The 16088-nt window shown below is 40.2% G+C and overlaps 1 protein-coding gene and 1 long non-coding RNA gene across 2 annotated transcripts in view; both read right to left on the bottom strand.

The window, feature by feature from the left end:
• Positions 1 to 16088, bottom strand: part of TMCC3 (transmembrane and coiled-coil domain family 3) — a 289285-nt gene that overhangs the window by 261509 nt on the left and 11688 nt on the right. The gene's annotated exons all lie outside the window — the stretch shown is intronic.
• The window catches only part of LOC129655211 (uncharacterized), a 157523-nt gene that overhangs the window by 130886 nt on the left and 10549 nt on the right, over positions 1 to 16088 (bottom strand). Inside the window, exon 4 of the long non-coding RNA XR_008715828.1 lies at positions 1824 to 1944. This is a non-coding gene — a long non-coding RNA (uncharacterized LOC129655211). The remainder of the gene's footprint in view (positions 1 to 1823; positions 1945 to 16088) is intronic.

Raw genomic sequence — 16088 nt, 5'->3', positions numbered from 1 at the left:
TCACTGCAGGTAGATTGTTTACTGCAGAGCCACTGGGGAAGCCTGTGTAACTTACAATGAAGAACACTCAAATCCCCAAGACCTTGGTTGGAGAGACAAAGATTTAAAAGTAAGAGGATGGCAGTGGAAGGGAAAGACAACAAAGATTCACCCAACAGTATTCAGCTCCTGAGGAGGATTGAGAGAAAATCAGAAATGCTGTCAAAAGACGGAAGCCTCCACATCTAGGAGAATGGTCATGGGGTTCCCTAAAACAAGAGACCCAAAGAGAAGATAAAGTGTGAGAGTAAAAACTAAGCTTCATTGTTGTTGACATTCAATGTTGCTCATTTGGGAAACGACAGGGAGAAGTATGCAGGACTGTGCTAGAAAATGACTTCTGGAGATTTGGAGCCATAGAGACTCAGAATCCAAGTTATTCTTGTGGAGACAGCTGAAACCAGAAATGAATACTGAACAACAGGTATGAATATATCTACCTAACACTCCTAAATAGAAGAGATACACCCCTTTTAGCCCCTCAAATATTCAAGCATCTACTCAAAGTAGTAGTGCTACCAAATTAATAAAATAAGTGGAGTAGAGATGTTTGGATAGCATCACCAATTCAGTGGACATGAACTTGGGCAAACTCTGGGAGACAGTAAGGGACAGAGAGGCCTGGTGGGCTGCAGACCATGGGGTCACAAAGAGGCAGACACAACTTAGCGACTCAGTAACAGCAACAAAATGGAGTAAAGAATAACAATACAATAAACTATGGAATAAAGGATCAGTCTACACAGAGCACATACACTGATCTATTTTTCCATGAGAACCATTCTCTACTTTTATAATGAACATAATTTGGAAACATGATTTGATTAATAACAATTAATATGAGGGACTTCTCCAGTGGTCCAGTGGCTAAGGCTCCGCACTCCCAGTGCAGGAGGCTGGGGTTCAATCCCTGGTCAGGGAGCTAGATTCCACGCTAGTTGTTGCATGCACAACTAAGAGTTTACATGCCACAACTAAAATACCCTGCATGCACAACTAAGAGTTTACATGCCACAACTAAAATACCCTGCATGCCACAACTAAGATCTGCTGTGGCCAAATAAATAAATATATATATTTTTAAAAATAATAATTAACATGAAAGCTAACTTTTTCTGCAGCCATATATTCAGAACCACCCTCCTACTAAGCCATATATTCAGAATCACCCTCCTACTAAGCCTACTTCTAAGATAAGGACTGTGGGACTACGTCTCAGGTAAATTTCTAACAACATATCTGCAGGATAGCAAACACTTAATATTTAGGGAAGAAATTCTGTAAACCAAGGACTACTTTCTATGGTTCTCAAACATGAGGAAGTTGCAGAGTACGATATATTGAGCATTTGAGCGTATGTACATACTACTGAGTTCTTCTGCTGAAAACAATCTGGGGTGCCAAAGTGGAGGTGGGTGCTTTCACTCATTTGAAATCTACAATTACTCATATGTAAATCAGAGGCAATGCAAGGAATGTGAGAAACTCAGAATCAATTTATCTTTTTAGTACTACTGAGATTCTTTTTGGGTTTGTGATCTGTATGTGCCAACACTACAATTGTGTTAGTTCCAGAAATAACTCGGAAAACCATTTTCAGTGATGAGCTTTGAGCAGCAAAACTGGAAAGGATATTGTCGATCTAGTGTACATTCAGGGTATGCTGAACGTCCCGCTCTTTCTCTCACATGCATGCTTCAGAGCACAGATGTGAAGACAACGCTGTAAAATTCAGGACTACGGGGAGAGAGCTGAAGAAGGAAAAACACAATTTGGGTACTTACTCTGGGTTGGATATCAAATCACCAGTTCTCCTATTTCCACTTGCTGAAACACATTCCCAAGAAGCTAAAGTGAAAATAATTCTTGTTCTTCCTGAGCCTCTATATTTGATTCCTTTATTGTCTGTGAAGACAAATAGCATGAACTTTTAAGGGGAAAGTCCAGATGAGGATTAAGAGGGAAGTTCTGGTTTTCTTAAATCCATCAGCTGAGGCATACAAACAAAACAAAGCTTCCCAAACACATCATAGTTACCTAGGGAACCTGTTAACAATACAGACTTCTCGGTCCTCTCAGAAAAATTCTGATTCAGTAATTTCTGGGGTGAGAATGGAAATCTGTATTTTTCCAAAGCCCTCCCCACTCCCACAAATGATTCTAATAACCAGCCAAGTGTGTGAGCCATGAACAAGAAATGGTATTCAGACTCAGCAAATAACAGTAACAGTTTTCACGTGGGCAGCATCTCAGAGTTTACAAAAGCCATATTCACAAAAACTATCTCAACACCATGTCACCAATGATGAGGTTCAGAGTGGTCCAAGGTCCACAAGCCTGCATGTGTCACATCTCAGTTCAGATGCCACAGTATAACATATATAACATAATATATAACATATTAACATACATATAACATATATATTATATGTATACATATACACACATACATATGTATATATACATACACACATATATACATATATATACACATATATATAATACATTATATTATGTTATATATATGTATCTCTGCTAAGTCGTGTCAGTCATGTCCGACTCTGTACAACCCCATAGACGGCAGCCCACCACGCTCCCCCGCCCCTGGGATTCTCCAGGCAAGAATACTGGAGTGGGTTGCCATTTCCTTCTCCAATGCATGAAAGTGAAAAGTCAAAGTGAAGTCGCTCTGTTGTGTCCGACTCTTAGTGACCCCATGAACTGCAGCCTACCAGGCTCCTCCGTCCATGGGATTTTCCAGGCAAGAGTACTGGGGTGGGGTGCCATTGCCTTCTCAGATATATATGTATATATCTATATATGTGTGTGTATGTATATGTATACATATGTATGTGTATGTATACATATGTATGTGTATGTATATGTATACATATACATATGTCACATCTCAGTTCAGATGCCACAGTATAATAACATATATAATATAATATATAACAATATATAACATATTAACATATATAAAATATATAATGTATTATATATACAATGTATGTATTATATATATTATATATAATACACATTATATGTTATATATGTATATATTAACATATATAACATATATAACACATATACATATATGTGTATGTGTATATATTTGTACATATATGTATATATGTGTATATGTTTACATATGTATATGTATACATACATGCATGTATATATACATATATATTATCTATATTATATAACATAATATACATGTATGTGTATGTGTATGTGTATATGTGTATACATATATTTGTACACATATGTACATATGTATATATACATATGTACACATATGTGTGTATATATGTATACATGTGTATATGTATACATACACATATATATACATATATAACATACATAATGTGTATATAATGTATTATATACATATTATATTATATGTTATATATATGTATGCTGCTGCTGCTGCTGTTGCTAAGTCGCGTCAGTCGTGTCTGACTATATACATATACCTACATATATTATATAATACATATAATATAATGTATTATATAATATATATAACATATATAATACAATGTATTATATAATAGGTTATATTATTTATGTTATATATGTATATATGTATATATACATATACATATGTGTATATATGTATATATACTTGTATTAATATATTTGTATAGTATAATGTATTATATAATACATTATATTATATATGTTATATATTTGTATATATTAACATATATAACATATACATATATATGTATATGTGTATATACGTATACATATGTGTATATATGTATACATATATTTGTATAATTATATGTATATATGAATATGTATATATATGTGTATGTGTATATATATATACATATATATAATATATATAACATATATAACCTAACATATATAACATAATAACTGCACCATTACTCCAAAACCAAATTTCTGAGCACAGGTGAATTCTAACCTGATCTTGAGTCCCATTTCCCATAGTATCCATGTACCCGACTGGCAAATCACTGTGGTGCACCCAGACAATTCTTACAGCTGCCCATAGTTCAGAAAGACTATCTGCATCCCAAGTGACCACTTCTTACTATATAAGCACTAGCAAAATCTATTAAATGGAACTTTAATAAATTTGTAGAATACACAGCTTGTAACATTCTATTTTCATTTTATAACTTGTAATGATAAATTATCTGAAGATAAAGAAGACAAAGGTTTCCACTTCAGAAAAGAAAGTGATGCTAACAAACCTCACTACTAATTTCCATAATAAATTTCCATAATTCTAGTTAATGAAACTCATTAGGATGCTGAAGTATGAGAACAAGATCCTTTGTAATTAGAAAGGGTGCTACGAACAACAAATAAAGATAGATGGGTGGATGTGTGTGTGTAGGCAGCCAGAGAGACAAGCAGGGAAATGAAATATGAAATGTCTTGGTTTGGAATGGGTTCCTGGTTTTCTGTCCATGTGGTTCTGCATAACTTCTGAGTGCCGTGGCAAGAAAAGCTGGTTCACATACTGCAGGACAAACTGCAGCCACACCTGGGACACAGGCAAAAACCTAACGCTACCAGAAAGCCATGGCCAGATCCAGCCGCCTGTCTTGCATGTGTGTGTGATCCATAAGAATGGCTTTAACATGTTTAATTGACTGAAAGAATTGGAAGAATTATATTTCATAATGTGTGAAAATTATATGAAATTAAGATTTCAGCATCCATAAATAAAGTTTTACTGGGACACGGCCACACCTACTCATTCTGTGTCATTTTATGTATTGCCTGGAATGGGTGAATTTAACTCAGCTGACCATTATATCTACTACTGCGGGCAGGAATCCCTCAGAAGAAATGGAGTAGCCATCATGGTCAACAAAAGAGTCCGAAATGCAGTACTTGGATGCAATCTCAAAAACGACAGAATGATCTCTGTTCATTTCCAAGGCAAACCATTTAATATCACAATAATCCAAGTCTATGCCCCAACCAGTAACGCTGAAAAAGCTGAAGTTGAACGGTTCTATGAAGACCTACAAGACCTTTTAGAACTAACACCCAAAAAAGATGTCCTTTTCATTAGAGGGGACTGGAATGCAAAAGTAGGAAGTCAAGAAACACCTGGAGTAACAGGCAAATTTGGCCTTGGAGTACGGAATGAAGCAGGGCAAAGGCTAATAGAGTTTTGCCAAGAGAAAGCACTGGTCATAGCAAACACCCTCTTCCAACAACACAAGAGAAGACTCTACACATGGACATCACCAGATGGTCAGCACTGAAATCAGACTGATTATATTCTTTGCAGTCAAAGATGGAGATGCTCTATACAGTCAGCAAAAACAAGACTGGGAGCTGACTGTGGCTCAGATCATGAGCTCCTTATTGCCAAATTCAGACTTAAATTGAAGAAAGTAGGGAAAACCATTAGACCATTCAGGTATAAACTAAATCATATCCCTTATGATTATACAGTGGAAGTGAGAAATAGATTTAAGGGACTAGATCTGATAGAGTGCCTGATGAACTATGGTCTGAGATTCATGACATTGTACAGGAGACAGGGATCAAGACCATCCCCATGGAAAAGAAATGCAAAAAAGCAAAATGGCTGTCTGGGGAGGCCTTACAAATGGCTGTGAAAGAAGAGAAGCGAAAAGCAAAGGAGAAAAGGAAAGATATAAGCATCTAAATGCAGAGTTCCAAAGAATAGCAAGGAGAGATAAGAAAGCCTTCCTCAGCGATCAATGCAAAGAAATAGAGGAAAACAACAGAATGGGGAAGACTAGAGATCTCTTCAAGAAAATTAGAGATACCAAGGGAACATGTCATGCAAAGATGGGCTCGATAAAGGAAAGAAATGGTATGGACCTAATAGAAGCAGAAGATATTAAGAAGAGATGGCAAGAATACACAGAAGAACTGTACAAAAAAGAGCATCACGACCCAGATAATCACGATGGTGTGATCACTCACCTAGAGCCAGATATCCTGGAATGTGAAGTCAAGTGGGCCTTAGAAAGAATCACTATGAACAAAGTTAGTGGAGGTGATGGAATTCCAGTTGAGCTATTTCAAATCCTGAAAGATGATGCTGTGAAAGTGCTGCACTCAATATGCCAGCAAATTTGGAAAACTCAGCAGTGGCCACAGGACTGGAAAAGGTCAGTTTGCATTCCAATCCCAAAGAAAGGCAATGCCAAAGAATGCTCAAACTACTGCACAATTGCACTCATCTCACACACTAGTAAAGTAATGCTCAAAATTCTCCAAGCCAGGCTTCAGCAATACGTGAACTGTGAACTTCCTGATGTTCAAGCTGGATTTAGAAAAGGCAGAGGAACCAGAGATCAAATTGCCAACATCCGTTGGATCATGTAAAAGGCAAGAGAGTTCCAAAAAAGCATCTATTTCTGCTTTATTGACTATGCCAAAGCCTTTGACTGTGTGGATCACAATAAACTGTGGAAAATTCTGAAAGAGATGGGAATACCAGACCACCCTGACCTGCCTCTTGAGAAACCTATATGCAGGTCAGGAAGCAACAGTTAGAACTGGGCATGGAACAGACTGGTTCCAAATAGGAAAAGGAGTACATCAAGGCTGTATATTGTTACCCTGCTTATTTAACTTCTATGCAGAGTACATCATGAGAAACACTGGGCTAGAAGAAGCACAAGCTGGAATCAAGATTGCCAGGAGAAATATCAATAACCTCAGATATGCAGATGACACCACCCTTATGGCAGAAAGTGAAAAGGAACTAAAAAGTCTCTCGATGAAAGTGAAAGAGGAGAGTGAAAAAGTTGGCTTAAAGCTCAACATTCAGAAAATGAAGATCATGGCATCCAGTCCCATCACTTCATGGGAAATAGATGGGGAAACAGTGGAAACAGAGTCAGACTTTATTTTTTGGGGCTCCAAAATCACTGCGGATGGTGACTGCAGCCATGAAATTAAAAGACGCTTACTCCTTGGAAAGAAAGTTATGACCAACCTAGATAGCATATCAAAAGCAGAGACATCACTTTGCCAACAAAGGTCTGTCTAGTCAAGGCTATGGTTTTTCCAGTGGTCATGTATGGATGTGAGAGTTGGACTGTGAAGAGAGCTGAGCGCCGAAGAATTGATGCTTTTGAACTGTGGTGTTGGAGAAGACTCTTGAGAGTCTCTTGGACTGCAAGGAGATGCAACCAGTCCATCCTAAAGGAGATCAGCCCTGGGTGTTCTTTGGAAGGAATGTTGCTGAAGCTCAAACTCCAGTACTTTGGCCACCTCATACGAAGAGTTGATACACGGGAAAAGACTCTGATGCTGGGAGGGATTGAGGGTAGGAGGAGAAGGGCACGACAGAGGATGAGATGGCTGGATGGCATCACCGACTCGATGGACGTGAGTTGGACTGAACTCCGGGAGTTGGTGATGGACAGGGAGGCCTGGCGTGCTGTGATTCATGGGGTCACAAAGAGTCGGACACGACTGAGCGACTGAACTGAACTGAACTGATGGCTGTTTTCACATTGCATAGTTAAGTAGCCGTGACAAGAAGCCATATGACCCAAGAAGCTCTTACTATCTGGCCATTCAAAGAGAAAGCCTACCAATCTCCGCTTAAGGGCAGGTGTTAGATTACTTCCTGAAAAATGACTCTGATCATAAATAAATAAAATACTGAACTTAGAATTATCTCTTATTTATTTTCTTTGATATTGACCTTAAAAGCATACATACCACCATCGAGTAACCTCTGCCTGGGTGTCCTGATATTGAACTGAAACTATTCCCATGGTTTCTGAATCCAGAAGTAGGGGCAGGTGAGGGCTTCTGCACATTCAACTCCATCATTACAATGATGGATGCATGAAGAGGCAAAGCAGGCTAATTCTGCAGGGCTCTCTTCGTGGGCTGGGTCTGAGCCTTCCTTTTATTGAGGGGTAACAAAGAGTCGGACACGACTGAGCAACTGAACTGAACTGAAAGAGCTTTTTACCCTGTCAACAAATATCTCAGGCACTATTGCCATTTTCCCAGCCTTAATATTCAAAAATCTGAAACGCGGGACACAATGCATAATTCAAAGTAGAATGGCAGGAGCCACTGCCCTCCCTTTCATGAGGCAGGAAGGTGGCCTGTCAGGGTCCAGACAGTTCTGGCCTATTATGAATAGTCTTGTCTCTGCCATCTCTGAAGGCAACACAAATTATATATAAAGTGTTTTATATTGTTGCACCAGTCAGCTAACTCAATTGTCAAGATACCTCAAACCCTGTGATTTAGACTCAAAAGAGTGGGGAGCCTCGCGCCTTTGAACTGCCTCTTTGACTATTCCATGTCACAGCTTGCTTGAGGTGAGGGGAGGAAAACCAAAATGTTCTCCATTAGAAAATCAATGTAAATACCCAGGAAAGCCAGTTAATAAGCATAATGGTTTAGAAGAGAAGTAAACAGAGTGGTTTATTATTCCCAGCACGAGTACGTATTTTAAACTGTGGCTGTATCACACACATCGATTGCTGGTTAACTTTTTATTTTTTTAAGGCTTCTTGTTTGGTTGCTTATGTGTTATGGTTGAATTCTTAAGGTATTTTACTCACATTCAAACAGCACCTAATCCAAGCCTCTTTCCCAGTGTTTTTACCTAAACCCTCTGTGAACCAGTTTCCAGTTTCATAAAATACCCAGCCTTTAGGTGCCAAGGTAACAAAGAAGGTGCCCTCATACTGAAGACCTCTGTGGGCTCATTTCCCTGTTGAAAGCCTGAATGTGCTTTCACAAGCTGTAACTCTAGTACGAATCCCAGCTCTGCCTGGTGGATGTGCACAGAGACGATATGGCATCTCCCCGAGCTCCAGTTTGCAGCTGACGACCAAGGTTGAGACTACTTTATAAAAAAATAAATAAATAAAACACACACACACACACACACAAAAGACTACTTTAAGTGATGATTTTGACTCAGGAAATTTACTAAATATCACTGAATTACACACTTATCATTGGCCAGTTTCATAATATGTAAACCATTCCTCAATAAACTTGTTAAAAAGTTAATTTTTTAAACTTGTGGTGAAGGAAGAAGCCATCAGTGAAAATGAGCAAGAAGAGAGACAGGCTCACTGAGGAGAAGAGATCAGGGGAAGGCGGGCGTAAACAGACGAAGCCAGAGGCCCAGACAGAGGCCCCCAAGAGTGTTCCCAGATGTCATGTCCTATTTAAAACCCTCTTCCTAGACTCCCCTGACTCTCTTCTGCCCCTCAGAGTTAAACTGGCTCTTTTCTAGGCTGTATTTCGGATGTGCTTTTGTAAATGCAATTATCACATTGCATAGCAAATATTTCTTTAAAAGTCTGCTTTCCACTTAACTGTAAGTTTTTGGAGTGGCAGTCCTGGTCCCTAATTTAGTCTAATAAGGTTTAAGAAAATCAGATGAATGAAAAAATGAAGCACTACTGTTGCTGCAAAAAGTAAACAAAAAAAGATGGCTTTGAAGAATCAATTAACTCTACACGTATATGCAAAGCACTTAGTACAATGTTTTCATGTCACGAGCGTTAGAAGATGGTGTTTCTCTTTATTAACAACAGTTGCTAAGAACTACACTACAGAAAGAAGTCTTCTCTGAAACTACGCTAACCTGCAAAATAGACATGTCCAAATGCATAGAAGGCCTAGTTTTAGGGGACCCTTGTCTTATTTCCAAAACTTAAGGGCCCAGATACTGGCCAGATTTCAAAGAACCTCACAGAGCTATCTACAATTTGTGATCAGAATCCTCCAAGGTCACAATTAGCAGCAATCCCACTCTCACTTAACCTTGTACTTGCAAGCTGAAGCCGTTATTGAGCAGTACTTGTTGGGCTGGCTGAGAATTCATTCTCCTAAAGTTTGATCTGAATGAGAAGAGACAAAAGGCAGCAGAGAGTAAGGCAGGGAAGAAGCAAGGGATGGTGTTCCTGACTGTCTCCTCCTCCTCTTCCCAAAGGTAAGCTACTGTCCAGGGTGTCAGGAACTGCTGGACTATTGACTTAGCTGGCACCATATGAGATTGCTTCAGCCACTCACTAGATATTTACTGAGCCCCTCCTATGGGTCTGCCATTGTTCTAGGCACTAGACACATCAATGAACAAAGCATTTAAACTTACTCAAGAACAATGAGGTAAGGTGACACTACTATCTGACATCAGGCATTAGTATAAATAAGTAGTGACTATGAACTGAAAAAAGAGACCACAGACTCATCAACATATGGAGACCTGATAAATGCAAAAGGTGGCACTTCACATTCGCGAGGAAAGGATGGGAATTCAATAAGTGTTGCTGAAGCAGGTGGTTATCAATATGGGGGGAAATACTAAATTCCTAACTCACTTAGTATGTTGAACTTAATATCAAGTGGGTTAATGGTCTAAATACTAAGTTCAATTCAGTCAGTCAGTCATGTCCGACTCTTTGCGACCCCATGAACCGCACCACACCAGGCCTCCCTGTCCATCACCAACTCCCAGAGTCCACCCAAACCCATGTCCATTGAGTCGGTGATGCCATCCAACTATCTCATCCTCTGTCGTCCCCTTCTCCTCCTGCCCTCAATCTTTCCCAGCATCAGGGTCTTTTCAAATGAGTCAGCTCTTCGCATCAGGTGGCCAAAGTATTGGAGTTTCAGCTTCAACATCAGTCTTTCCAATGAACACCCAGGACTGATCTCCTTGCAGTCCAAGGGACTCTAAAGACTCTTCTCCAACACCACAGTTCAAAAGCATCAATTCTTTGGTGCTCAGCTTTCTTTATAGTCCAACTCTCACATCCATACATTACTACTGGAAAACCATAGCCTTGACTAGATGAACCTTTGTTGGCAAAGTAATGTCTCTGCTTTTTAATATGCTGTCTAGGTTGGTCATAACTTTGCTTCCAAGAAGTGTCTTTTGATTTCATGGCTGCAGTCACCATCTGCAGTGATTTTGGAGCCCAGAAAAATAAAGTCTGACACTGTTTCCACTGTTTCCCCATCTATTTCCCATGAAGTAATGGGACCGGATGCCATGATCTTCGTTTTCTGAATGCTGAGCTTTAAGCCAACTTTTTCACTCTCCTCTTTCACTTTCATCAAGAGGCTCTTTAGTTCTTCTTCACTTTCTGTCATAAGGGTGGTGTCATCTGCATATCTGAGGTTATTGATATTTCTCCCGGCAATCTTGATTCCAGCTTGTGCTTCTTCCAGCCCAGCATTTCTCATGATGTACTCTGCATATAAGTTAAATAAGCAGGGTAACAATATACAGCCTTGATGTACTCCTTTTCCTATTTGGAACCAGTCTGTTGTTCCATGTCCAGTTCTAACTGTTGCTTCCTGACCTGCATATAGGTTTCTCAAGAGGCAGGTCACGTGGTCTGGTATTCCCATCTCTTTCAGAATTTTCCACAGTTTATTGTGATCCACACAATCAAAGGCCTTGGCATAGTCAATAAAGCAGAAATAGATGTTCTTCTGGAACTCTCTTGCTTTTTCCATGATGCAGTGGATGTTAGCAATTTGATCTCTGGTTCCTCTGCCTTTTCTAAAACCAGCTTGAACATTTGGAAGTTCACAGTTCACGTATTGCTGAAGCCTGGCTTGGAGAATTTTGAGTGCTCCTTTTCTAGCATGTGAGATGAGTGCAATTGTGCAGTAGTTTGAGCATTCTTTGGCATTGCCTTTCTTTTGGATTGGAATGAAAACTGACCTTTTCCAGTCCTGTGGCCACTGCTGAGTTTTCCAAATTTGCTGGCATATTGAGTGCAGCACTTTCACAGCATCATCTTTCAGGATTTGGAATAGCTCCACTGGAATTCCATTACCTCCACTAGCTTTGTTCGTAGTGATGCTTTCTAAGGCCCACTTGACTTCACATTCCAGGATGTCTGGCTCTAGTCAGTGATCACACCATCGTGATTATCTGGGTCGTGAAGATCTTTTTTGTTCAGTTCTTCTGTGTATTCTTGCCACCTCTTCTTAATATCTTCTGCTTCTGTTAGGTCCCTACCATTTCTTTCCTTTATCGAGCCCATCTTTGCATGACATGTTCCCTTGGTATCTCTAATTTTCTTGAAGAGATCTCTAGTCTTCCCCATTCTGTTGTTTTCCTCTATTTCTTTGCATTGATCGCTGAGGAAGGCTTTCTTATCTCCTCTTGCTATTCTTTAGAACCCTGCATTCAAATGGGTACATAAATACTAAAGACAAAGATTAAAGTCTTTTTAGGAAAAACATATGTAAATATCTTTAGTCTGCAGACAGAGAAGGACTCCTTATGAAACAAAAAGCACAAACCACAAAGGAATGAACTGGCAACCTCAAATACATTAAAATTTAAAATATTCTATTAAAAAAGATAAACTGGAAAAATTGCAACTCAGTAAGAAAAAGACAATATAAAAGAGAAACAAGCAAAATATATGAACTGATATTTCACAAAAGAGGAAAATTGAATGGCAAATGAATACATAAACCTATGTTCAACTATATTTGTAATCAGAGAAATACAAATTAAAACCAGTGAGATAATATTCTACCCGTGTCTGATTTGCAAAAAAAAAAAAAAAGTTACACTCTTGACAGTACCAAGTATTTGGTAAAAATACAGGCCATTCATAAACTGCTGATCAATCTCTTTAGAGGGGTATGGCAATATCCAGCAGAATGGACAGTACGATTACCCTGTAGTCCCACTACCCGCCTCTAAATACCCTGGCAAACAAGTAGATACACAGAATAATACAGCAGCACTGCTTTAAAACAACCTAAATGTATGGCAAAAAGAGAAAGGCTAACTTAATTACACAGTTATTTCATTTTGTGAACATACTATAAAAATCCATTATCAGCTATTGGTATCAAATGGATAAACACCACATCATGCAAAAAAGCACATTATAAGAATACATAATACATTCATACGCACACATATGGTATGTATGTTGGGATACATACAAAATTTAAAGACAGGCAGAATAACAGTATGTCTTGCTTAAGGATCTATGCATATATAATAAAGCATTAGAGGTCATGAAGTCTGTCACGTTAACCCCTGTCCTCCCTGATCCTCTGCATCCTGCTGCTGCTACTTAGCTCCTCAGTCGTATCTGGCTGTGCCACCCTATGCTGCAGGCCGCCAGGCTCCTCTGTCCCTGGGATTCTCCAGGCAAGAATATTGGAGTGCGTTAGCCATGTTCTCCTCCAGATCTTCCCGACCCAGGGGTTGAATCTGGATCTCCTGCATTGCAGGCAGATTCTTTACTGCTGAGCCACCAGGGAAGCCCCCACTGCATCCTATCAGTCACTAAGTTCTACTGACTCTATTGCCAAAACACGACTCAAATAGAACAAGCCCTTTCCCTTTATCTCCTGGTCATGGTCATCAGGATCAATGACTGATAGCCTCCTAACCAGGTTTCCTACCCCAATTTTCCACCTCCAATCCATACTCCACATTATGGGCAATGGAAATTTCTGAAGCAAATGTCTGATTTTCAGAAGTCTGCTTAGAAGCTCTCAATGGCTTTTGGTTGTTCTTTGGACACTTCTCAACATGACCTCCACAGTCGATGGGGCCTTTCCCCTTCTCTTTCCCTCCTCAACTACTGTGTGCTCCCTTGCGCTCTAGGCAGCAGCTACTCTACATGCCTCTTGCTTCTTTTGGCGTGCTACTCCTCTCCCCATTTTGCACACACTGTTTATCCCACCTGGAATGAAATCCTCCTCCTCTTTCCTGGTTGCCCTGCTCAGGCTTCAAGTCTCTGTCAACAGTCACTTTGTCTGAAAGCTTCTATGAACCTTCCCTCCACCCCTGCCCTGAGTAAGTAAGGACCTTCTAGCTTGCCGACAAAGGTCTGTATAGTCAAAGGTATGGTTTTTCCAGTAGTCGTGTACGGATGTGTGAGGTGGACCATAAAAAAGGCTAAGCACCAAAGAATTGATGCTTTTAAAATGTGGTGTTGGAGAAGGCTCTTGCGAGTCCCTTGGACTGCAAGGAGATCCAACCAGTCAACCCTAAAGGAAATCAATCCTGAATATTCATTGAAAGGACTGATGCTGAAACTGAAGCTCCAAAATTTTGGCCACCTGATACGAAGAGCCAACTCACTAGAAAAGATTCTGATGCTGGGAAGGACTGACGGCAGGAGAAGAAGGGGATGACAGAGGACAAGATGGATGGATAGCATCACCGATTCAATAGACACGAGTTTGAGTAAACTCCAGGAGTCGGTGAAGGACAGGGAAGCCTGGCGTGCTGCAGTCCATGGGGTCGCAAAGAGTCGGACACGACTGAGCAACTGAACAACCACCTCCACCTTCTTTGCAACAGCATGCCACCACTCACAGAACTGCTTCACCACCTCCTCAGACAGACTCCAAGCCCTGTGATGAGATCAGTGCCGCTCAGAGCTCGCTCACTCACCATGGATGTCTAGCACACGTTAGGAGGTTCATTTAAAATATCTGTTCCATGAGCGTTACCACGTTACATTTAGTCCACGTACAAACAACGCTTGTGAAACCACCTCAGTCATTTCCTTTAACTTGAAGATATGCAGGGCTCTAAATTCAGAAAGCCATGAATTACCTGTGGTGTTTATGTTTTATCACCTCTGCTACTTTGGCAAGCATTGTTTGCACCAGAGAAGCACGCCATCAAAAGGAGCAAGAGCTGGCAAGACTCAGAACCAGCCAGCTTGATTCTCAAACCTTAAAAAAAAAAAAAAGCTCCATGTATTTTCAAAGGTCAACACCTCGGTTACGAGAGAGACATAATGCCTGAAATCTTGTTAGGATTACCATGACTGAAATGGAAAGGTTTTTGGCAAAAGGACTGAAAGTTTATTCATTTATGTTTTTTTGCACAAAGATTTTTGGTCTAAGGCTCAGGTGGCTATGCTTAACAGCTGCCAAGGATAAAGGCTGCCTGCAAATTCACCAGCAGTTTACCTAGAGCTGCTGCTGCTAAGTCACTTCAGTCGTGTCCGACTTTGTGCGACCCCATAGACAGGAGCCCACCAGGCTCCCCCATCCCTGGGATTCTCCAGGCAAGAACACTGGAGTGGGTAGCCATTTCCTTTTCCAATGCAGGAAGGTGAAAAGTGAAAGTGAAGTCACTCAGTCATGTCCGACCCTCAGCGACCTCATGGACTGCAGCCCACCAGGCTCCTCCATCCATGGGATTTTCCAGGCAACGGTACTGGAGTGGGGTGCCATTGCCTTCTCGGTTACCTAGAGCAGAAGCTCTCAATTTTAAATCCCCAACCTTCCATCCCATTCTTTTTTTTTATTAGCATAAACATTAAGAACACAGACTCTGTTGCCAGGATGCCTGGTTTAAAATCCCTGCTACATCATTTATTGGCTGTGGTATGCTGGGCAAATTACTTAGCTGGTCGGCGTCTCTAGCTTCCTCACTTGAACATGGGGATAAAATGGCACTTATTTAACAGGTTTGCTGTGAGGATTAAATGAGCTAATTACACATAAGGCACTTAGAGTAAAGGCTCCATAAGTGTCAGACATATCTTGGGCAGAAGAATAGGTTTGGAGGAGCAGGGATGTGAAACAGAATGGAGAACATGGAAGCAAAAGTCATCTGCTACATAATAGTAACAGAGCACTTTGGACAGATTATTACTCAGCCTTCAGAAAAATCCGTTAATGCAAGTGAGCCAATCCAAGTCACATGGCTAATAAATAGCTGAGCTGGATCTGAATTCAGGCAATCTGTTTCCAGAGATCAAGTCCTGAGCCACTATGAAATCGTGTCTTCTACCTTCACGTCTGCCCCTTGGGGAATGTGATTCCTGCCTCGAACAGGAGAAAGTGAAGGAAAAAAAGATGTAAGGAGTGGAAAAGAAGAACGAATAAACAAAATAAGGTCAGACTCAACTACTTTCTGAATTTAAAAGTGATAAAGTGACAGGTTTCCCTTTATCATCCCTTCGCACGGAGCCTACTATCTCTGTGGTTGACATTTTACTGTGAATCTGGTGAGCCAGGATAAAATTAAAGTCACTGTGAAAGACTGCAACAGGATCACAGATCCC

The sequence above is a fragment of the Bubalus kerabau genome, chromosome 1 (assembly GCF_029407905.1).
Source record: "Bubalus kerabau isolate K-KA32 ecotype Philippines breed swamp buffalo chromosome 1, PCC_UOA_SB_1v2, whole genome shotgun sequence".
Taxonomy (NCBI): Eukaryota; Metazoa; Chordata; class Mammalia; order Artiodactyla; family Bovidae; genus Bubalus; species Bubalus kerabau.
This window is presented reverse-complemented; position numbering and strand designations above follow the sequence as displayed.